The sequence below is a fragment of the Epinephelus lanceolatus genome, chromosome 2, assembly GCF_041903045.1.
Source record: "Epinephelus lanceolatus isolate andai-2023 chromosome 2, ASM4190304v1, whole genome shotgun sequence".
NCBI lineage: Eukaryota > Metazoa > Chordata > Actinopteri > Perciformes > Serranidae > Epinephelus > Epinephelus lanceolatus.
In genome coordinates, this window is record NC_135735.1 from 19554981 (window position 1) to 19578453 (window position 23473).

Here is a 23473-nt window from a genome sequence, read left to right on the forward strand (position 1 = left end):
ATTAAGTTTTTATTGGATATCTCTATTAAGATTTTGTATTTGCTGTCCTTGACAAAAAAATCAATAAATTAAACTAAACATTACAAAATATAATTAAAACATGTAACACAGACTTACAATAAATTAGACATAATATGAGAAAGATGCATAAATAAAACCTAACAAGTAATACATATGTATGTTCTTATGCTTTTCCATAGATGCATTAAATTATGCCTTTTACTCTTCTGCCTTTTTAAAGTTGAATTTAAAAACTAAATTGAGTTTTCGATCAGCAAAGGCATTCAAAAGTGCAGTTGCATAATCCTATATTTTAATAAGACTTGCTCCAGTCTCCATTTTATGACAGCCATAATAATAGTCATTAAAGATAATAGTTGCTATGGGGACATTATTGCAATCAAGGCCCGTTACTTTAAAAATTATTGCTCCTCAGAGGATCGGTAACCCCTGATGAATCACAGTGGCGCAGCTCTCCTCCTCATTTTGCTACCTGTCACACTCTCTTCTCAGCACATGGATTCCCCCTCTCCTCTCCTCTCCTCTCCTCTCCTCTCCTCTCCTCTCCTCTCCTCTCCTTTCCATCAAACATGCTAACAACCTGATTAATCACCTCTTTCATTTTGCCTATGGCGACAGTGAGGAAGGGGGGGGGGTCATCCAAACAAGCCGTTCTATCCGTGTAAATGTTTCCTTTACTGCTTGTCAGTCTGTCTCGAGGCTTCAGCAGCTCAGGCTCAGGGAAGCTGCTTAACAATCGTTCATCTGAGGCTGTGGGGAGGCTCTGACATTTATCACCCATTACAGTAGAGCCGCCCTTTCCTTGTCATGGGCCAGATCAGCCTGTCTCCCATATTTATGACCCACTGTCTGTCATGACCTCTGTCAAGCATCTGTCCACTGCTTCCCGACCCTCACACAAACACAGAGAGGCTTCCCCACCTGAAGCAGACCTCTGGTCAGTCCCTAGTTTATTGCTACAAAATGGTTTGATTTCTTTTTTAGTGGCTGTTGGGTAGTCGGTATTTTTCCTCCGAGTGTTATTGTTGTAGTTGAATTAAATGAATTAGTAAAATGTACAAGCCAAGGATACAGCAGCACTAAAAACATGTTTTATTGCTCTCCCTCTCACTGAAAGAGTCTTACACAATATAAAGCAGCTTGAAAGTACAGCAAATACTTAATGTAAGTACATATCCATTATATTTTATGAACAGGGATAAAAATATGCCCTCAAATCATACTGAAGGAAAGCACTGCTCTTGGACTCCAGTCTTAATTGGGCTGTACCTTTAGAAAACAAATAAAATCAGTCCACCTAATTGTAGGTGTAGATTTTGGGGGACGCAAGAGACATATCCCCTTCAATATTTAGAGCATTTGTCCCCACACGTAAAAGCACAAAGTAGCAGAGGACTTTTACTTTGATGAAATTTAAGATATTTACACCATAAATTGATGCAGAAAAGGCACAAATTGGTGCATAGAAGTTCAGCTAGTGTTCGATGCTTAAAATCCTCTAGTGGAGGACCACCAGACCCCTCACATGTGCCCCCCCTCTGATGTTAAACGAAACCTACACCCTTGCACCTTGTGTTTTTGTGTTTATCAGCAGGCAAAACTCAAATAGAAAGTTTATTCCAGGAGGTTTGCTCCATAACACCTCTTCAACCTGTAGGAGTGAGTAAAGGTCACAGATAAACAAGCAACCCACTGTCCACTGAATCATCTTCCATCCCCATGGTTTGGGACCAATATAGACATGGAACATTGTTGGACACTTACTGGTCTATGACAAAAAATTCATAATCACGTGTTGAATCTTCATTTCACTCATCCTTTGAGGCTGTTTGCCTTCACACAAGACCTGGCCTGCTAATGTCATCAGCAGACAGAATTTTACGAGCCATCTGTGGTTGAGAAGAGCTGAAGTTCGCACAGATATCTGTTACAGATTTAAGGCCTTTGCACACTGTGTCCGATGTGTTTCTTAATCCGTCATCCACAAAAAATCATTACACACAAACTTCCCACACTGATTCTAATGTTTTATGTTTCATCATTCTATTTGTTGCAAAAATTCGCAATATGTGACAAAATGAAAAGACACATTTCCACCTTTGCCTCTCTCCACTGGAGTTACTTATCTGGCTGTCACCACTCTCTCCCTGTCTTGCTGCATGAAAGGGCGGAACTGTCCTCCTTCTCTGTCTCCACATTCTGTGTGTGGTCCACATCCTCCTCCTCTACATCATCATCCACCTGAATATCACCATTTGACCTGCTGAAAGTAAGCTATGTGAGTCATGAAATGATTCTGTGCACCCCGTTCCGCTGTGTCCCGCTGACGCATTTTCCTCACTTGATTCTCAGTCAAATGTCTCTAAAGGCCTCTAACCGATGCAAAAAATTAACTTGTTCCAGAAACTTTAATGATGTACGAAGGTTTCTGACTCAGTGTGCAAATGTGATTGACACAACGTGAAGTCATATTTATTTTTAGATGTGCAACAATTTCAGAAGAAAACAACCGACTCAATGTGCAAAGACCTTTAGAGCCCTGACACACCAAGCCGCCAGTCAGCTGTGAGTCGTTGTGGGGTCATTGGTGAACATCTGTCACCCTAGTTTTTTACAGTGTGTCCCACACTGTTGGCTCTAGTCAACCAATTCAGCATGAAATCATGCATATTGTCAGTTTGGCTCTGTGAACATGAAGAGAAACGGAAGTGAGCAAAGCAAACAAATAACTTAAGTCAAGAGGGTGTGAGATCGAAACAAACTTCCTATATCAGGAAAGATTATTTTGTCAGCCGTTGAGCTCTTCAGCAGAAATGGGGCATAATTATGTTATTGTTTGGTATCCATCCATCCATTTTCATCCGCTTATCTGGAGCCAGGCTGGGGGGGCAGCAGGCCAAGCAAAGCACCGCAGAAGTCCCTCTCTCCAGCAAAGTTTCCCAGCTCCTCCTGGGGGACCCCACGGTGTTCCAAGGCCAGATCAGATATGTAATCCCCCCAGTGTGTTCTGGATCTGCCCCGGGGCCTCCTACCAGCGGGACGTGCCCGTAACACCTCCAATGGGAGGCAGCCAGGAGGCATCCTGATCAGATGCCCGAACCACCTCAACTGACCCCTTTCGACGTGAAGGAGCAGCGGCTCTACTCCGAGCTCCCCCCAGATGTCCAAGCTCCTCACCCTAACTCTAAGGCTGAGCCCAGCAACCCCACGGAGGAAACTCATTTTGACCACTGGTATCCGCGATCTCATTCTTTCGGTCACTACCCAGAGCTCATGACCATAGGTGAGGACTGGGACGTAGATGGTAAATATCCATTGTTTCTTCAACATTGGGTTGTGTTGATAATGTGCTAACTGGCTAACTAGCGTCTTGAGTCCGTCCTGTCAGCCTTCTTGTTTCCCTTTTTTAATGATGAATACAGACTACCGCTGTGTGCTGGTATTGAGAGTTATTTCTGCTCCTGCAGGCACAGAATATACAAGTACATGTCTTTGTGGTGTGTTCAAGTACAGCTTTTTGGTCAAGACACAGGCAACAGCCAGCCTTTGTTGCCATTAGTTCTCTGAAGTCATTTCGGTGTGTCTGGGCCTTTAATTCAGTTCTGTGATAGACAAATAGTAATCCTAGTTCAGTCAGCCAACTTACATGGAATGGATTATTATGTGAATTTTGGACATGTACAGCACTGATGTTTGGCTTCTGACCTTGTCATGCCCCACAAGGAAGCACTAAGCTCAGCACGGCTGGAAGTAGGAGTGATGATAACTTCCCCCTCGGGTGAACATAAGCTGCCAGTTTGCTTCATGCTTGTTGACGTTGTATTGGGAAGACTGTGTTTGACCATTTCTGCAACTTTCACAACATTCACATCCAGTTCACACCTTGACTGGCCAACTGTGTGCAGGTGAGAAAGTCAGCTGGGTTTGAACTTTCTCCCGCTAGGTCTTGTTTGTCACGCAAGTATTTGTGGCACTCTGCGTGTGAACAACTGAGAGCAACGCATTGAATGCGTTCCAGGAAGGACAGTCAGAAAATGTGCACCATTATGCCCATGTTTGAATAATTCTGTGTTGCCCTCTCTCAGTGACAGCTGCCTTTTCATTTTACCTTTGAGTGTGGCGTTTAGGATTTCCAATGGTGTTTGGACAGCATTTCTTATGAACTAGTTCTGTTCAAGCAAAACCTGACTGAAATGCTCAGGTGTATGCTGGGGTGTATGCTTTGCCTTCATCTGCAACTCAACACTCTAATGCATGAGACTGTTCTCCCAGAAAGAATGACAGTGTCAGTACATGTTTGTGTTTAAGTGACAGAGCCCTCTACTGCCTGAAGTAATCATTGTGACAATTGTAAGTGAAGTAAAGGGGGAAGTAAGGTGATGTGATTATAGAGCAATATACTCCTTGATGGGAGAAGGGTGTGGCGAGTGGATGGGTCAACAAAACACATAACAGGGGAGACCGCGGGTGGTGCAAGTTTCCAACTGATAGTCAACATTTTTCTTACAAGATATAAAAATGAATATGACCTTTCCATAACCTTAACTAAGTCATTTTTATTGTAACCATGACAACGAAGACCCCTAACCTTAATGAAGTAGTCTATTTAACCCAAACCACGATGTTTCCTAAACCTAAACAAGTCATGGTTGTGCCTTAACCAAACCAAGCCTTAAAGGGACTTTATGCAGAGTCAGAGTGTATGAGTTGTCTGCACATGGTTCTCAACATGGAGGTGGCTGAGCCCACAGCTAGCAGCTTATGGTGCTAACTTTATAAACAGTGCTCAACAATGGTAGCAGTGCTGACAGAGCTAAGTGTCTTAACAAGGGGGGAACCAAAGGGTGGGCGCTACCGAATGGCAACCTCCAGAGCTGAGAAATGAGGCCGAAACTGAAGTGCCAAACACTGCAGTTCTTTGAATGGCCACTTGAGGGTGGCTCCAGAAGTGAGTCAATCCCCACAGACCCCTGAGTTACAATGCCTGATTTTACAGCAGAAATAAAGATGTTTACAGCCTCCTACAAAAAAAAAGGTTTTGGTCATTCATTCATTCATTTACATTTATTTAATGTAACCGCTTATCCTGTTAGGGGTAGTGGGAAGCTGCAGCCTATCCCAGCTGACATTGGGCGAGAGGTAGGGTACACCCTGGACAGGTCGCCAGACTATCACAGGGCTGACACATAGAGACAGACAACCATTCATGCTCACATTCACACCTACGGCCAATTTGGAGTCACCAGTTAACCTAACCTGCATGTCTTGGGACTGTGGGAGGAAGCCGGAGTACGTGCAGAAAACTCATGCTGACACGGGAAGAACATGCAAACTCCATGTGGAACCTGCAAGCAGAAGTGCTGTTAGGCGATAATGCTAACCACTGCACCACTGTGCCACTAGAGGTGGTTTGGTTTTGATCTCTGTGACAACTTCATGACAACTGTATGAAGTGCCATGGTAGGAAACTTTGAAAAAATCTTATTTGGATGAAAAAAAGTAAAATGACTCCAGCCATTCCACTATTCTATATTTTGACATGATAACCGACATGTTAGGGCACGTTAATCAGAGCATACATGGCTGCATGTTAATGGGAATATTAGTGGAATATTCATTTTCATTAGCCATGTAAACAGTTTAGTAGGAATATTGTCCTTTTTGGAAGATGGACAAAAATCAGTAGTTCATGAATGTAAATGTCGTCACTTTGGGTCTTTGATTCAGTATGAAATAGAAAGGTCTGCTTACTGTTAAATATTTAGGTCACATCATGCAGAAAGAACAACAATCCACATCACAAGTTCTTTAATAATTCATCATTTTGTAAAATTGTAAGTTTTCTTAAAAATATTTGAGCGTTTGGTTGCATTAATCAAGATAACACAACAAAATTGTTAATAATTCTTAAGGGAAGACGAAGCTTCAAAGGGGTTTCTCTCTTTCAAACAAGCATTGATTGAAGTCAGTGTAAGTTGCCTCATGACTTCATATGCTAAATAGCACATAAATTGATTTTCTACAGCACACAGCTCATAGTGCAGGGAGAGTGGGTTGCTGTGTCTGAGATGCTCTGTGATCATCACACTCTTTTAGATCAGACAAGCAAGTCGTGCAAATCTGCATCAGCTGTACTGAGCCGTCGCCAAACACACTGACATTGTTCTCCATGGATGGAAAATGTTATTAATTTTGTTTTATTTGTTGCTCGAAACACAGTTGAGAGCTCTGAAAAGTTGCTGTATCTCACCACAGTTGATAAATTGGCTACCGTGAGGCTAAATCACAAAGGTGGTGTTACACTATTAATGAACGTTGTTAGTTTTTATTTCAGTCTGTGTGCAAAACTTCAAAACAGAAAGCAGAAGAGACAGAAATACAATATTAAATACAGCTACAGAATCAGAAACAAATACAACCATAAAACCAGGGATGGAAAAAAATCCATGAAGGTGAGATGAAAACCAAAGTGCTAATAACGTCTCACAAAGCACTTGATCAACAGAATTTTATATAACTGTCAGTCACAACTTACAAATGAATGAAATCACAGGTAGAGTAAGTGTGTCGCAGAATGATGCAGTTTGGGTTTGGATCTGTGTTGCTGTGTTTATTAAGTCCGAGAGTCTTTTATATCTTACGCTATATTGAAGTTACAAGACTGCGTGATGCATTTCCAGCTGCCATTTTTTTTGATGAGCGTGTCAGTCTATCGAAGTAAATTGAGTACAGTGATCCTGCCGCCTCAGTGCCAGATACTTAAACACCACGTATAATTTAATTTGATTTCTTTCTCCACAATTATCCATAATCCTCTCCTTTGTGTCTTTGATGTTTATCGGCAGAACATGCTGACGATAGATCAGGATGATAGGAAAATAAAATGGGATAAGCTCAATACTGACAATACGAGCCTGATTTAAGGGATTATCCTCATTAGGCAGAATCACTGTTGTGAGAGAATGCTATGTATGTGACAGGAAGCAACGATGTGAGCAGAGCAGAAATGTTTCAAGGATTTTTGTATGTTTAGTGGTTGCGGCGTGGGAGTGTTTACTGCATTGCACTCCAGATTGCTGAGCTACCTGACTGAGTCGCTGTCTTTGTGAAAACACAGTTAGGCTCATTGTTTTTTGTGTAAATCCAGAGAATTATTCAAAGCACAGTGAAAACAGAAAGTGTTTTATTTTACCCTGCTCAAAATGGAGGCGCTGACTGCTTACAGCTCATCAGGTGCTAGCAGAAACATTCAAAAGCTGCAGTTCCTCAAATGGCCACCTGAGGCTGGCTCCAAAGGAAATCAATCCCAATAGACCCACATGTTAAAATTCCCAACTTTACAGCAGAAATGAGCATGTTTACTAGGGATGCACTGATATGGATTTCAGTCAGAACTGCTTTAGTCAAAGATAACTTTATTTCCATTTGCAGTATTATATTTGGTGGCATGGCTCTGTTCTGGGGCCCCTCTGCCTTTTCTTGGGCCTATGCAGAAAGCCTCTTCCACGTGCCTACGTGGAAAGCATAAGGCAGAGAGAGCAAACCTCCCTGCCCTTCCATGCGCCTACATGGAAACCCCTAAGGCAGTAAGAGCAGCAGCAGAGACCCCCCAGGAACAGAACAGAGCAGCATCAATGACAAACAGAAATGACATTGATAAGTCAGATACAGCCTGAAAAGGAGGCGCTGGGGTGGAGGCGGGTTGCAAAGCGGCTTGCAGAGGAAGCAGCAACAGTAGGCAGGCCAGAGCAGTTTAAATAGGGCGCCCTGAATGAGATTCACTAATTGGTTGCATAGAAAGGAATCATGTGATCTATCAGCTGACCCATCAGTTGATTGGGCTGTTTGAGATGTTCATGCTTATGGATCATTTCATTTTTGTTTTTTTCTTTTGTTTTGTCTTGCTGTTCTTGTTCTCTGTAAAGCATCTTTGAGTATCCAGAAAAGTGCTATATAAATCCAATGTATTGCTATTATTATTACTTAAACAATTAATATTCCTATTATTACCATACAGCTGGTCATCAGTCACTTGATTGCAGTCATCTGTCTATGCCTCTATGTCAAGCTGTCATCTGTTTGAAGCTCAGTCTATGTGATGTATCTTCAGCTGCGCAGAGGATTGTGGGTCAGAATAGCCAGAAAAGCATGCTGGCTTACATACTGCAAAAGTGTGGTAGAACATCCTGGTATTTTTGGCATACTGCATTTGACACAGTATGTATTGGGACATACAATATCTTTTTCTGGCTTACTAAACAGTGTGGTAGTATGGGCAGTGAACCACACAGACTGTCCTCGGGCACTCATTCAGATCCACTCGTGCTCCTCCACAACTCCACCCGCTCATCCAAAGACGGTCACCTCTGGGGCCCAAAAATCTAAGGTGCCAAACAGACATACCAGAGAGGCAGCACATATCAGGAATTTTTCTTGTGTTTTCTTCTCACGGCAGGCGCTGTTTTTGCAGTTACTACATACCTGCCAATTGCCTCCACAAACACACACATTGCTTCTTAATGAAATGAACATTTAACACTAATGAAAATTAGCACCTCAATGTCAAAACTGTTGTACTATCACAGTGTTGTGTATTGCAGCCTATTACAGTGCATGTAAAGCATCATAACCAGGATCATAATTGCCAATGATAATAGACATAATTGGAATACTCATTAAGAAAAGTGATAATATATCCCTTGTCTGTGGAACTGGATCGGTCCAGATGGTAGCTGTGTATGCTTTGTGATGTATAAGAGTTAAACTCCTCTTGTGTACAGTCAATTTACACTGCCTGGCCAAAAAAAAAGTCACCACCAAAAAAAAAGGTCATACACTCTAATATTTCGTTGGACCACCTTTAGCTTTGATTACGGCACGCATTCGCTGTGGCATTGTTTCGATAAGCTTCTGCAATGTCACAAGATTTATTTCCATCCAGTGTTGCATTAATTTTTCACCAAGATCTTGCATTGATGATGGTAGAGTCTGACCGCTGCGCAAAGCCTTCTCCAGCACATCCCAAAGATTCTCAATGGGGTTAAGGTCTGGACTCTGTGGTGGCCAATCCATGTGTGAAAATGATGTCTCATGCTCCCTGAACCAGTCTTTCACAATTTGAGCCCGATGAATCCTGGCATTGTCATCTTGGAATATGCCCGTGCCATCAGGTAAGAAAAAATCCATTGATGGAATAACCTGGTCATTCAGTATATTCAGGTAGTCAGCTGACCTCATTCTTTGAGCACATACTGTTGCTGAACCTAGACCTGACCAACTGCAGCAACCCCAGATCATAACACTGCCCCCACAGGCTTGTACAGTAGGCACTAGGCATGATGGGTGCATCACTTCATCTGCCTCTCTTCTTACCCTGATGCGCCCATCACTCTGGAACAGGGTAAATCTGGACTCATCAGACCACATGACCTTCTTCCATTGCTCCAGAGTCCAATCTTTATGCTCCCTAGCAAATTGAAGCCTTTTTTTCCGGTTAGCCTCACTGATTAGTGGTTTTCTTAAGGCTACACAGCTGTTCAGTCCCAATCCCTTGAGTTCCCTTCGCATTGTGCGTGTGGAAATGCTCTTACTTTCACTATTAAACATAGCCCTGAGTTCTACTGTTGTTTTTCTTCGATTTGATCTCACCAAACGTTTAAGTGATCGCCGATCACGATCATTGAGGATTTTTTTCCGGCCACATTTCTTCCTCGAAGACGATGGGTCCCCACTATCCTTCCAGTTTTTAATAATGCGTTGGACAGTTCTTAACCCAATTTTAGTAGTTTCTGCAATCTCCTTAGATGTTTTCTCTGCTTGATGCATGCCAATGATTTGACCCTTCTCAAACAGACTAACATCTTTTCCATGACCACGGGATGTGTCTTTCGACATGGTTGTTTAGGAAATGAGAAGCAACTCATTGCACCAGTTGAGGTTAAATAACTTGTTGCCAGCTGAAAGATAATCGCCCATGCAGTAATTATCCAATAGGAGGCTCGTACCTATTTGCTTAGTTAAATCCAGGTGGCGACTTTTTTTTTGGCCAGGCAGTGTATTTGTCACATGAAATCATAAAAGGTACGACTCCAGTGAAAGTTATCAGCTCCTTCAACATGTGCACTGCAGGTTAGTTCTGTTTTGCCTCCTTTACCTCTTTTTTACATCTTAAATTGCACAACTGTAGATCTGGGTGTAATTAGACACATTTGTACTCCTAAATAACAACAGAGAAATTCTAGCTTTTATATCCAGAACTTCATTTTGAAAAATAAGGTGAAGCCGTAGGGTCTCAAGCGTTTGGGATGAGACAGTTCTCCGCTGCAGCCCTGCTTTATGATTGAGCCTGATGAGATAATTATACACCTGGTTTAATTACATAAAAAGCGTGCCTAGCTCAGATATGAATATAATAAATTCACATTTGCCATTTTCACCATGGTGGCTTATTAATTACTGCACAGTTCTGAGATCATAACAAGCAACTTTACAGCCAGGCTGTCAGCTCTCTGAGGCTGTACTATAACACAACTGTGCTTTGGGCTAAATGCTTACATCATCATGCTAACAATGATCATGCTTCCAGGGCTAAAAGAAAAAATATAATTTAGGCGAAAATTGCGGGAAAATATTTGTCATTGACTGTTTAAAAGGCTACAGTTACCTAAATATTTGTCAGAAAGACTCACAGTTGGGCTTGGATGAAAGCCAAGAAGGTCCCATTTAAAATGACACCAAACACAATCTTACTATATAATGACGAAAATTCTGTCTGTGTGTCTGTGTGTCTGTTCCACGTTTTTCTCCTCACTGACTTGGTCAATCCATGTGAAATTTGGCACAGTGGTAGAGGGTCATGGGAGGATGCGAATGAAGCAATATTACATCAGTTGGCCAAAGGGGGGCGCTATAGCAACCGATTGAAATTGCAGACTTTGAATGGGCATATCTAATGCTCCGTATGTCGTAGAGACATGAAACTTTGCACAGAGATGCCTCTCCTCACGAGGAACAAATTTGCCTCAAGAACCCATAACTTCTGGTTATATAGATTTTCCGCCATTTTGAATTTTTTGAAAAACACTTAAAATCGATCTCTTCCAAGGAAGTTTGACCGATCTGCATGAAACTCGGTGAACATAATCTAGGGACCAATATCTAAAGTTCCCTCTTGGCAAAAGTTGGAAAACTCACTAAAACTGAGCTTCTATAAGGCAATGAATATTGTGGAGGGCGTGGCTCATCACATAAAGGTAGCAACTTGTAGGCACATGACCACACATAATCTGAGGGGACCCCTCCATTATTGACCCCATCAAACAAAATGGGGGCGCTAGAGAGCTAATTTCTTATCTAGGCCTAACCGCCATATGGATTTTTACTAAACTTGGTAGATATGTAGAACAGGACGCCTCAAGGTGACTGGAGAAATTTAACTCTAATTGGCAACTGGGTGGCGCTATAACAACAGAAAAATGTTTAAAAATGGCTAAAATGCAACTGATCACTGTGGCTCCCCCTGTGGCCCAATGTTGGGATTTTTTTTTTTCTAATTTTTGGTATGACTAAGTCATGGTATGGTATGCTGTACATAATCACGGAAACTGTCAGTGTGTCATTCTGTCAGTCAGTCATTCTGTCTGTCCCACGTTTTTCTACTCACTGACGTGGTCAATCTATGTGAAACTGCACATAGGCATTGAGGATTGGCATAGTGAGAAGATGACAAAGCTACCAGTGGGTATGGACTAGTATTATAAAACACTGAAAAATGTCCTGACCATGAGCCTAAACCAGGATATGCACCAGCATCTAAAATGTAATTTACTGTAGGGGGTGGTTCACTTCATGAGCTGGTTACTGTGACACAGCTGCCACTCAGGAATGTGTATCATACCAACATATCATCTGCAGACATGGATATTTTCATAAATTATTACTAAGTTTTGCCACCTTGAGTGGTACTGACAAATGACATTTTGGGCTCTGGCCCATGGACCACATATAGACCATGTTCACCATTACACTTTTATCATTTCATTGAATTCAGCACTTTTCCTTGTAACAGAGTATTTCTGTACTGTTGAATTTCTTCTTCTACTCAAAGGGATAGGTCACTTTTTTAAGTGGGGTTGTATGAGGCACTCATCCAGACAGTAAATTACATACAGTCAGTACCCCCCCAGTTTGGAGAAGCAGGCTGGAGTCTGACGTGGACGCTAAGCAATCTATTGCTGTGAAGGGGTCAGCAACAAAATGTGTTTTATCCACCTAAAAAGATCTATGTCAGTTTAAGTGTTCACTGTGTTGAGAGTACTGTAACTGCTTCACCTTAATGTCAGACAGTGATTTCCAACAGGAAAATGAAGCCATTATATTGTTCTCTTCAAAGCCAGACTCCACTGAGGAAAAACAGTGATTTAACTCTGCTGAACAAAGGAGTTGCTGGTCCACTGCTGTCTCAAACAGTTAGTTGGTTTGCGTTATTGTGACTTTAGACTGTGACTTTGGTAGACCAGCAGCTCCTGTGTTCAGTGTGCTAAAAATTGCTAAAAAAAAAAAAAAAAGTTTTTGTCAATGGAGTCTGGTGGCTCTGATGAGAGGAAACTGAAACTGTTAACAGCTTCCCCATTGAAACGGGCTGTCTGATGGAAAGACAAAGCAGTGGAAATACTCGCAATATAGTGTACACTTAATCTGATACATATTTTTTAGGTGGGACTTTTTTGTAGGAGGCTAAAATACATTTTGTTGCTTTGCTTCCATGTCAGACTCCAGCCTGCTTCCCAAACTGGGGGCGTGCTGACTGACATCTACTGTATATAATACACAGTCTATAGATAAGTACCTCATACAATCCCACAGCAGAAAATCGGACATATTCCTTTAAGCAAAAGATCCGAATATTTCTACCATCACTGGTCCTTAGTTTTTCTTTCAGTGTTCTCTCTTCTTCTCTTTTCCTAGCATATAAGAAACGCCATCTGAGCAGCGATTTAGAGTTGACGTTTTATACCATCAGCTGGTAAAAGGCACAGCACCATACATGTTATAAATTGAGCAGTTCAATTGTTCTGAGCAGGTTAGCCTGAAATGTGTCTTTGGACTGATGCTTTGCCTTAGTAATGTTATCGTAACCTGTCAGAGGAGCCTAAGGATTACGATTGTTAATATTGACATCACTGGCACTACCGTTTGCGCTCATCCGTTTGGCTCCCGGTGCTTTTTTCTGAGCGAAAATCTACATTTTAGCCCACAGTCCGTGTTTGCATGTGTTCAAGTTGACATCATTGAAACCTACCAAGAGATGCTACAACAGCAGAGGGGGCTGTAGATCCACCCATCCATCCATTTTCATCTGCTAATCCGGAGCCAATTTGCAGGGGCAGCATGCCAAGCAAAGCACCCCTGATGTCCCTCTCCCCAGCAACACTTTCCAGCTCCTCCTGGGGGACCCCAAGGCGTTCCCTGGCCAGATGAGATATGTAATCCCTCCAGCGTCTTCTGGGTCTGCCCCTGGGCCTCCTACCAGTGGGACGTGCCTGGAACACCTCTAAGGGGGGCTGTAGAGGGAGAAAGAGAGCGCCAGGTGTGTTGTCCAGGGGGCAGAAGTCAGTCTGTCTGATGCAGCGTTCTGGCCAGTTTGCCCAGGGGCCGAATTCTGCACCAGTGACAAAACATTAGCTGAACATCATAAGTGCTATATCGTTGGCAACTGGACTTACCTGAGTTTCTTGAAGACATTTCGCCTCCATTCCAAGAGGCTTCTTCAGTTCTAATGGACTGGTGCAGAGTTGTGGGCTTTAAACTCTGTGTGGGTGTGAACCCTTACAGTCGAGGTCACATGTGAGTTGTTGACCCACCTGGCCATGTTGTGTGTGGTTAGGGTTGGATGGGTCCAGGTGAAAATGGATGTTAAGTCGTCAGGGGAGGGATCCCAAGACTGCATTGAAGGTGGGTGATTGCCTACGATATAGCACTGATGATTTCCATGACCTGGATGACTGAAAATCTTCACGGACACGTTAGTTGAACATTACTAAACATCACTGGAAATGTGTGTGAGAATTTCCCACATCATAACTGCTAGATTTGCCGTGAAATTCAGGCCCTGAAAGAGAAATTTTGGCCTGCTGGTGGCACTTGAGGAAAAGTCGGATCACCAAAGATATTACAATTTGTCCTGTGGGGGGAACATGAATGTAGGTCCCACAGTTCATGACAATCCATCAAATAGGTGTCAAGACATTTCCATCAAAACCACAAATATGAGTAAGTCATTAGGGTTCATCCTCTGGGCACCATGAATGTCTGTATATTTCATGGCAACACATCCAACAGCTGTTGAGATTTTTCAGTCTGAAACAAAGTAGTGGACCAACCAGCTAACATCCTTGTAGCTGTGCCACTAGCACGGCCAACAGAAGAACAGACTTCAGTTCCTGGATACATGCTAGAAGAAAAATATCCCCATCTTCTCTTTATCCAAAACTAAATCATGGATTTCTGTGACCAGTCAACATCGCCTGCAGTGGAAAACAACTAAGGATTTTTTTTATGCTCCAGCCCCAACAGGCCGCTCTATGCCTCCTATCTGGCCTGGCGTGGTTCAGCTGCAGACACTGTGACTGCTTGCAGCATGAGCGTTGTTCTGCAAAAAGACATCTGTCAGACACAGTGGCAGCAGTGGAGACACCAATCGATTTCTAGCAAGTAAGCACAATGAGGGGAAGGGGAGAGGCTGCTTTACCTCGACTCTTATTAATTAATAGTGTCTCAGCAGGAGAGTATTTGATGTTATTCGAGCTTCTACCTGCAGGCTGGTGGTAAATGACTGAATGTAGCTGTTGCATGTAGAGCTCCTCCGGTATCTAATGTCAAGTGATTATTTCCATGACAGCATCCTACGGGGGGGGGGTATCAGCGCAGAGCTATTTTCTGTCATAATTTACGCAGGCGTATATGTTCCAGCTATAAATGAGAGATCTGAGAGATAGGGAATTACATGAAGGGCACTTTGTTGGACATATATGGTAATAGGCCTATCACCGGGAGCCATTTTGAGTTTTCCTAACAGGGCCTGTAATACTTTGCTGTGCCTATTACAAAGATCTTTATCCTCTTTACAGTATGAGATCAAATTAGGTCACCTGCTGTGACTCCTGCCCTCCTCTGTGCCGGTAATAATGGGATCGAAATCATTTACAGCAGTGTGTCTTACAAGCTTTCGACCAGTGAGCCTTACTGGGTGGACTCCAAGGTTGTCTGATTATCACTCAATTAAATTAACCCATTGAACTAATTAATATCTGGGTGATTCGTCAAAGACTTTAATATCTCTGGAAGATTATACCAGTAAAGCTCTCCTTAATAGTGCATGGTTAAATGCTGTATGTGACTTGCTGAGTATGTGACATTAAAATACATTGTACAAATAGTAAAGAAAGCAGCTCTAACATAGTCAAGTAGGTAAATTGATTAAAAAAAGCCTCTCATGTATGATGCACAGTATTTCTTCAGTTTACATCATTGTACACTGTAGCTAGAGCTGATTATTTTGTAATTGGTTGCCAAACTAATGAATGAAAATATTAAAAACAGGTAAAGATCTTTTTGAAAAAAATTCCAGAATGCGAATGAAAAGGAGATTATGAAGCTTGACAAACTCCATGTTGCATCAACAGGATATTAGGAACTGTACTATCCTTTGATATACCAAAACTTGGCTAGAATCTGGACAGCAGCATTCAACTAGGAGGCCATTTTTCTATATGCTGATCTGACAGGGCAGAGAACTCTGGTGAGAGAAGGAGATGAGGTTAGTGCTTTATGGTGCATAAGGATTGGTCTGACGGTGGGATTGTTAGGTGCTATCCGGGCTGGTCCTCCTGTCTGTTATTCCTGTCAACCAGGAATAATGGGTCACCAGAACCATCTGGAAACATGGACAATTCAGCCAACGATTAAAGAAGACACAAAAAAATGACTACATTGCAGTGCACAAGTTGAAGGAGCTGATGAGTTCACATTTAACTGGAGTAATTCCATATGACAAATAAATGATTGATTGATTGATTGATTGATTGAATATACAGTTTGTTGCACATATACTAATTTTCTCCTCACTTGGTATGTAGCCGTATTCTGAGTTGTTCACCATAAACTGTGGTAAACATACATTCACCAACAAATACAATCTGGATAAAAATACCAATGTTCCCATGTTAAAACAATGTTTTCAGTGAAAAGAAAGGAAAGATTAAGAGCCTTAGTTGTTGCCACAGTAGCAATCATGTAACACTGGCAGTGGTGGGTAGAGAAGTGGAAAAATCTCTACACAAGTAAAAGTACAAATACTCACATTAAAAATGACTCAGATAAAAGGGAAAATATTTGAGAAACCTACTCAAATAAAAGTTAAAAGTATTCGGTCAATAACTTACTCAAAGTACAAGTTGCTTTCCAATTCAATATATTTTAGGGTATGCAGGTGCAAGATGGTGAGAAAACAGCATGTGCTTATGAAACTTTTCTACGAACTAGAGCAGGTAGACTGATAAAGATAGCCTATACAACAGAGATATGAGCAATCTCCCTTTATCTCTCCATCTCTTCCTCCCTACCCCTCCTTATCATAACATTATAGATTAACATTACCAGAGTTTAACCAAGATAACATTAGCTAGCTAACTACATTTTTACCTAGAGTATGTGCAACTTACTTCAGTGTGCTTGTGGATGCTAGAAGAGGAGTTTTCAAAAGCAGACATCTCAAGCACTTCATCATGTCACTGTTGCCTCTTTTAGATTTTGATATAAAAACTGGGGCCAGATTTGGTCAGGGATTGTCGCTAGAAGCTGCCTCTTGTTCTGGGTTTTGCTCCCTCATCATTGCATCGTGGTCAAAAGACAGTTGGTGCCTCTTTTTCTTCCAGGCAGCCGCCAACTTCATCTGCAGTAGAAGTGCACCTTATGCGCTCTTCCCCCCTACACTCAGTCTCCACATTTGGAACAGACTAAAGTACAGAGTTTAGTACAGTTTAGAAAAAGGAACAAGGAAAGTACATATTTATAAAGAAAAAAATACTGTTTTACTCATACTCATACCTAACCCTGAACACTGGAGAATGGAAAGGTTTGTGTGTGTACTCTGGCTGGGTGGCTCCAGGTCAGGTTGTGTTGACTGTGAGATCCTGTTGCTTAAACTACTGCTGTAGCTGTTGTGGAATATCATGTAGTTGAGGCTTTAGCAGCTAATGTTAAAATACACCTTTACTGTAGACCTGCGTAAGTACATGTTTGGCTGAAAGGGTAACACTAGTATTCAGTGACCCAAAACCAGACCATTGCGACCTTCCAGAGCAAAAACCCGTCACCATTACAAAATGGGTCCATAACTGATCCACACATGCTGGTTGAAGAAACTGACAGTGCTGCATTAATGCCAAGTAGCACGAAAGAACCAGTTTCTAACAGCAGACTCCCACCATGACTGTCTAATACAAGGCAGGACAATACTGATCATGAAAGGTACACACAAGGGAACAGTGCCATCCAACTACTGTCCAACATGGAAACTCCTGTCAGACATCACAGTGTTGGAACTGAAGAGACATGTGTGTCCATACACAAGCAAAACTCAGCAGGGGATTGGAAACTACAGCAGAGGCCCAAATCACCAGCTCCTGCAGACAGAGCTGTCACTATATGACAGCAAGTTACAACACATGGACCTAAGCAAAGTCTGGATTAGACAGCGGTGGAAGAAGTATTCACATCCTTTACTTAAGTTGAAATAGCAGTACTGCACTCCATACTGTGAAAATGTATAAGATGCATTTAAAGAATTAACGAACAGTATTACTAGCAAAATGAACATAGAGTTTCAACTACAAAAGTACACATGATGCAGAAAAACAGGCCCTTAGGAGTGTTATGTTTGTTCAAAAGGTGTTTCTTTTATTTTGTCCACACTGTTTATATCAATGACGATGCTGTAAATACCAGAAACACCTCTTTGTATGATACAATACAGTTCAGTAACACACATCCTTAAAAGAAAATCTTGGTCTGGATGAATAACTACAAAGTCAAAGCCACATTGCAGCACTCATGGATCCCTGGAGCATCTTGCAGCGTACAAGGTCAACAGCACACTAAGAGCCTTCATCACAAACTCAATGGACTTGTGAAGATAACCACTAAAAGCTGCCTGATGGCACAAGTGCATGTCGTTTGCCGCTCCATACCGACCTAATGCTTTGTCCCCGCTGCTGTTCTGCATAGGCTTTAAAACTTTCAGTCAGATCACCATGAAGAGTGGATAAAGGTTCATGAGAGGGGCTACCATCAGTCACATCATCTTCATCCAAACCATCAAGCTGAATGACAAGAGGATCTACAGCAATGACACTGGGAAGCCATTTGGAGTGGAAAAATGTAGCAGGGTGGAAGCAAATGGAGAGAGGATAATTGGAGCTGAAGGGGTCGAACTATCAAAAGGCCAAATAACAGATTGGAGACAGGACAGCTGCAGGAACCAGGACAGGCACCGACATCCAAGGTTCATAAGTAGCACTTCAGTTCACACAGTGTGACGAACTGTTGGTCAGATATTCAGCTGGTGTGCTATAAAAAAAGAGAGAAACAAAACGATTGATCAAGAAACAGACAATCCTCACACTGTAAAGACTCCTCTCAAAGTCCATCACCCTTCTACTGCAGCTGGAGACAGTGAAGGTGAGCTCAAAGGACACTGTATGAAACACGAAGCATTCATGAGTACATTAGTAAAATGGCTCCTGTCATCAGCAGACAGATGAGGTGGCTGCCAGAGATTGCCAGAAAAAGACACCATCTGCCATTATGAGTCCGGAGCTTATGGAGCAAATGATTTGATAACAAGAATAAAGTCTTTATTCAGCTTTTCTAAAAAGAGTCTTTCATTGACATACTTGAGCTTGGTGAAAAGATGACTTACAATTTCATTTAGAAATTGCCGTTTCATCATGTTGGTGATGGTATTCATCATTTTGATCGTAAGCATACTTTTTTTTAAAGACTACCTACGAAACAAACAACAAAGCTAGCCTTGTAGTTTATTAGCGTAAATAAACTACATTAATGTTGACTTCTTATCCTAATATCAATTAGGGCTGTACCCAACTTAGAATTATGTCAGTCCCATCAGATTTGGGGTTCAGCGGGATGTTTACGGTGACAGGGACATTAACATAATACTAAACCTGCCAAGTTAGCCCTCCAAGCTAATAGGTGCTAACTGTGCTAAGGAACGGATCGGAAATGTGCAACAGCACTTTTTGCCAACACTAGATATCAAACGAAAGTCAGACTGCATTGTATTAAGTCCCTGTGAGCTGTAAGTTCACCACTTATAAGCAAAAGACAGAAGATAACGTTATCTCAGAGCCTGACCAGGCAAAACCTCCCTTCCTCCAGGCAGCTACCTCTGTCTCACTCAGACTCAGCTTGACTCTGTCTCCTCAGCTGCCTGCACCAGAGAGCAGCTTGAAAGTGAGGAACACTCATTCTGCAGCTAAATCCGTGGACCAAAATGTCCCCAGAAGTACACTGACTAGTCTGAGTGGGCGGAAGTTCGCTGCATAGATCAGCCTCTCATTGGGCGGAACAGCCACCCGCTGAAGTCCCGCCCTACCACCTCCGGTTGTGTAGCAGTTTTCAACACGTCCTTTACTAACTTTTGCGGTGTTTGATCTTGTGGGGATGTAGCCATTTTTCTGCCATGGTTCGCGTCCTGTAAGCAATATTTTTGTGGGCATGTTACACCAAAACCTGTTTCCCCCCGGCAATATTTTTGCAAGCACACCGTTGCTGTGGCACCGCCCAGAACGATTGTGATTGGTTGAAAGAAATACAAGCAGCCGGGGCGATTTTTTCTCCAATCTTAAAGTGAGAGTCGGCCCAGCCAGACCTTTCTTTTCTTGAGAAAGGTCTGGTGAGCGAGACTATACACTGACTGACAAGAAGACGACTGCCCAACATAAAGAATATTAGTAAACTATGGGGTATCCAACTGATGATTAAAATCTTTGACTTTCTGGGTGCAGCCCTTATGTTGAACATCTTTTTAATGAATAAAGAGGAGCACAAGTTGGAGCAGCCCTGTATGCCTTAAACCACCTGTATCTATCCTACAGGACTGAATTTAGTCCTGAGTTCTTCTGATTGAAACACAGGTTTAGATGGGAAACTTCTTGTAATGGAAACCCCCTTCTAGGCTCAATGCAAAATGGCTGGTCTGTTATCCATGACCACACTGGCCTGACGATAATCACGCTCCACAATGGTGGATATTGCTGTGGCATCAAATGTTTAGGAATCATGTTTCAGCAGTCAATTTCATTTTTATACCACAACCAAATAGTTTGGATTCTCAAAAATTCTGACAGCAGAAATAAAACCTCTATATCCAGTGATATCTTGAGCTGAAAAACCTGAGGGAAGACAGCTCATTCCAGACCCTCACAGTTCAGGAATTAGCCTATTTGCCAAATATACACACAATTTCTCATAACACCACTGGCTCTTCTGTGTAACTTTCTCTGCTTAAATAGTGGTGGAGAGCTCTGAAACTAGTCCGAGACTGGTTGCTGGAAGACCTGCAGTCTCAGCAGTAGACAGTGCTGGTAGACAGTTAAGGGGAAATATCTTAACACCAACAGTATGGTTTCAGGCCAGCAGGCTTTAATCCCTAACAGCTATATTTTTGGAAACGCAGATTGAGTAAAGTCAGATAATAAACCCTCAAATTGGCCACATAATCAGAAAAATTAAAGGCATCTCCCATTAATTTTGAGCTATATCTGTTCCTCAAAGCATTTTCTGAGTATGAGTCTGGTGTATGTTTCCTTGGTAACTCAAGACCTGTGCATGTTACATTTTGCGTGTTCTGTGCTCTATGTTAATGTTGCTTTTCAGTTGAATTTAGGTTACTCTGACATGCCCTAGATTACTAAACTACCTTTAACAACATATTAACCCCACTGCCTCCCACTCATCCACAGATTGTTCGAGGTTTTAGCTTCACTGTGGGATTAGTTTATGTAATCAGTCTCTTGTGACTCATCATGAATGCCTCCCCCGTTTGCTGTGGGCTTATCTAACTCATATGGATAATCGTGCACCTTTCTGCAACTCAGCCTGCTTTTAACTACTGGAAATGATGGATGTATGTGACTCATCAAAATAGATGTTTTTATCAAGCTTAAATTGGGGAGGTAATGTAAGCAATGCTGTCTGGGTAGTTGTGCACTTTGACATGATTTAACATTTAAAACATCTGAGATGTAAGACAGTGTGACGCTGCGTTCAGAAACATATTAACATATCCAATAAGGTCAAAAGAAAAGTCTGGATCTACACTTATATTGATGAGTTGAGGGGATAAATGTCTTTTCACTAGTATATAGATCACAGTCAGACTGCATGACAAGACTTTCTACTTTTCAGTACTCTTTATTTTATGACCTTGTTCAAGTACACTCAGAAAAAAATAAAGATTTGTTGCTGCCTGTTTACAAATAAGAAAATCTGTACCCTTTCACATAAGTAAGCCACAAAGCAAGGCAGATGAAAGCATACAGATTAATATCTGCTGTGTATTAACATATGGTCACAGCTCAGATTGGATCCTGTTTCAGATGAAAACCCACCTTGTGTATGTGCTTTGAACCTCATTGCCTGCTCTAACTCAAACCATGTTTGGATAAAAATGAAATGCAATTGCTTTCTGATTTGCCACAGTAAACATAATGACATTTTTATTGTAAGATAATAGAAACCTTGCATTTTTCTTTATCGTGTCCCTTCCAGGTGTTTGTGTTTTTTAAACCAAATCTTTTTAACCACAGTAAGTTGTCATTATCTTCAGCGGCACATTCCCATTTTTCAATCATTTTCTCATACCTTGCATGATTTAATGGCTGGCTTAATGAGCTGCGGCTTGCATGTGGAAGGACATCTCATTGTGTTAATGAACCATGAAAAGGGCAAGCACACATCATTGTGTGGAATGTTTTAATAATCAGCTCGGTGTCAGACACACAGCCCATCTACCAAAAGTCTGCTCTATCAATAAGCACAGATGCTGAACGTTTCATTAGGACAACCCATTCTCTGACGGCCCAGTGACCAATCGACTCTGACCCTCTTCCTACTGCCTGTCTACTTTCTGTCTCGCCTGCTCTAACTCTCTGTCTGTGTGCTACCAAGTAAATGCTTTCAAGGCCATATTGACTGGGGCCTCCTACCAGTTGTTACAAGTTTAGATGTGATCTAAACTTCTTATAGTGATTTACTGATTGAATGAAAATCTTATTTCATGAGACCATATCACTATGAGCTTTACTCTGATGTTAACTGTTAGGATGGTTGCAGCTGTGCACTTTACTTCCACCGCTGCTGACTGAAATGTCCATTTATTTCACAGTGGGCTGCATTCTGTATGTAGATTTTTTATCAGGTAATAATTGAAGTTCTTAGTTTCTCACTAGGTTGTCCACAAAGTCACTATAGGTAAAATATTATCCTATAAGGTAAAAACAAAGCTGGAAGAGTCTACAGCAATAGAGGCTATGTGATGCTGTACTTGCACACAACTGTACTTTGATCTATGCTAACACTAGCAGTGCAGTCATGCTCACAATATCAATGCTAACATTGTGATATTTAGAGGGTTTAATGTTTACCATGCACACCTTTAGCATGTTAGCATGCTAACATTTGCTGATTAGAACTAAACCTCTAAGCTGTTGGGAATGCCATTAGTTTGCAGGCATGTGGTCACAAACAATGTATTAAAATGTTGACCTCATGGTGGCACCACCAGGAATTACCAATAATCCCTGGGCGAATGTGTTCCACATTACATGGTGATTCATACCAGTAATTGTGGGGACATTTAAGTAAAAACTTGTTGGCGTTAGAAGAAAAGTCAGGGGATCATCAAAGTCAGTAGGATTCATCATCTGGGGACCATACACATCTGTACAAAGTTCCCTGTAAATCAATCCATTCATATGTCACATTACATCATAGATAAGATATAATTCCAGTAAATGTAATTCTGTCAATTCTTCCAATTTGTGTATTTTAAAAGAGTGTAATAAAGAATATATGTGTGCTGTTTGGTGCTGTTTCCATACCAAGCTGGGATGATCCCAGTCATGACGCTCTCAGTCGTGCAGAGGTACAAATTCCTCAGTATCTGAAGGGATTCCCTGAATTTCCACAAGCCACTGAGGAGAAACACCTTCTGCTTTGCCTTTATCGCCACTGTGACAGTATGCTGTGGCATCAGGCCCTTCGTGATGTGGACACCAAAGTACTTGAAGGTATCCACCCTCTCCACCAAGGACCTTTTTATATGAAGGCGGGCATAGTTCAATGCTTCTCCCCAAAGTCGACAATCATC

At 41.8% G+C, this 23473-nt stretch overlaps 1 protein-coding gene across 1 annotated transcript in view; it reads left to right on the plus strand.

Annotated features, from left to right (window-relative positions):
- gpc5a (glypican 5a) overlaps window positions 1–23473 on the plus strand; it is a 224608-nt gene that overhangs the window by 128320 nt on the left and 72815 nt on the right. The gene's annotated exons all lie outside the window — the stretch shown is intronic.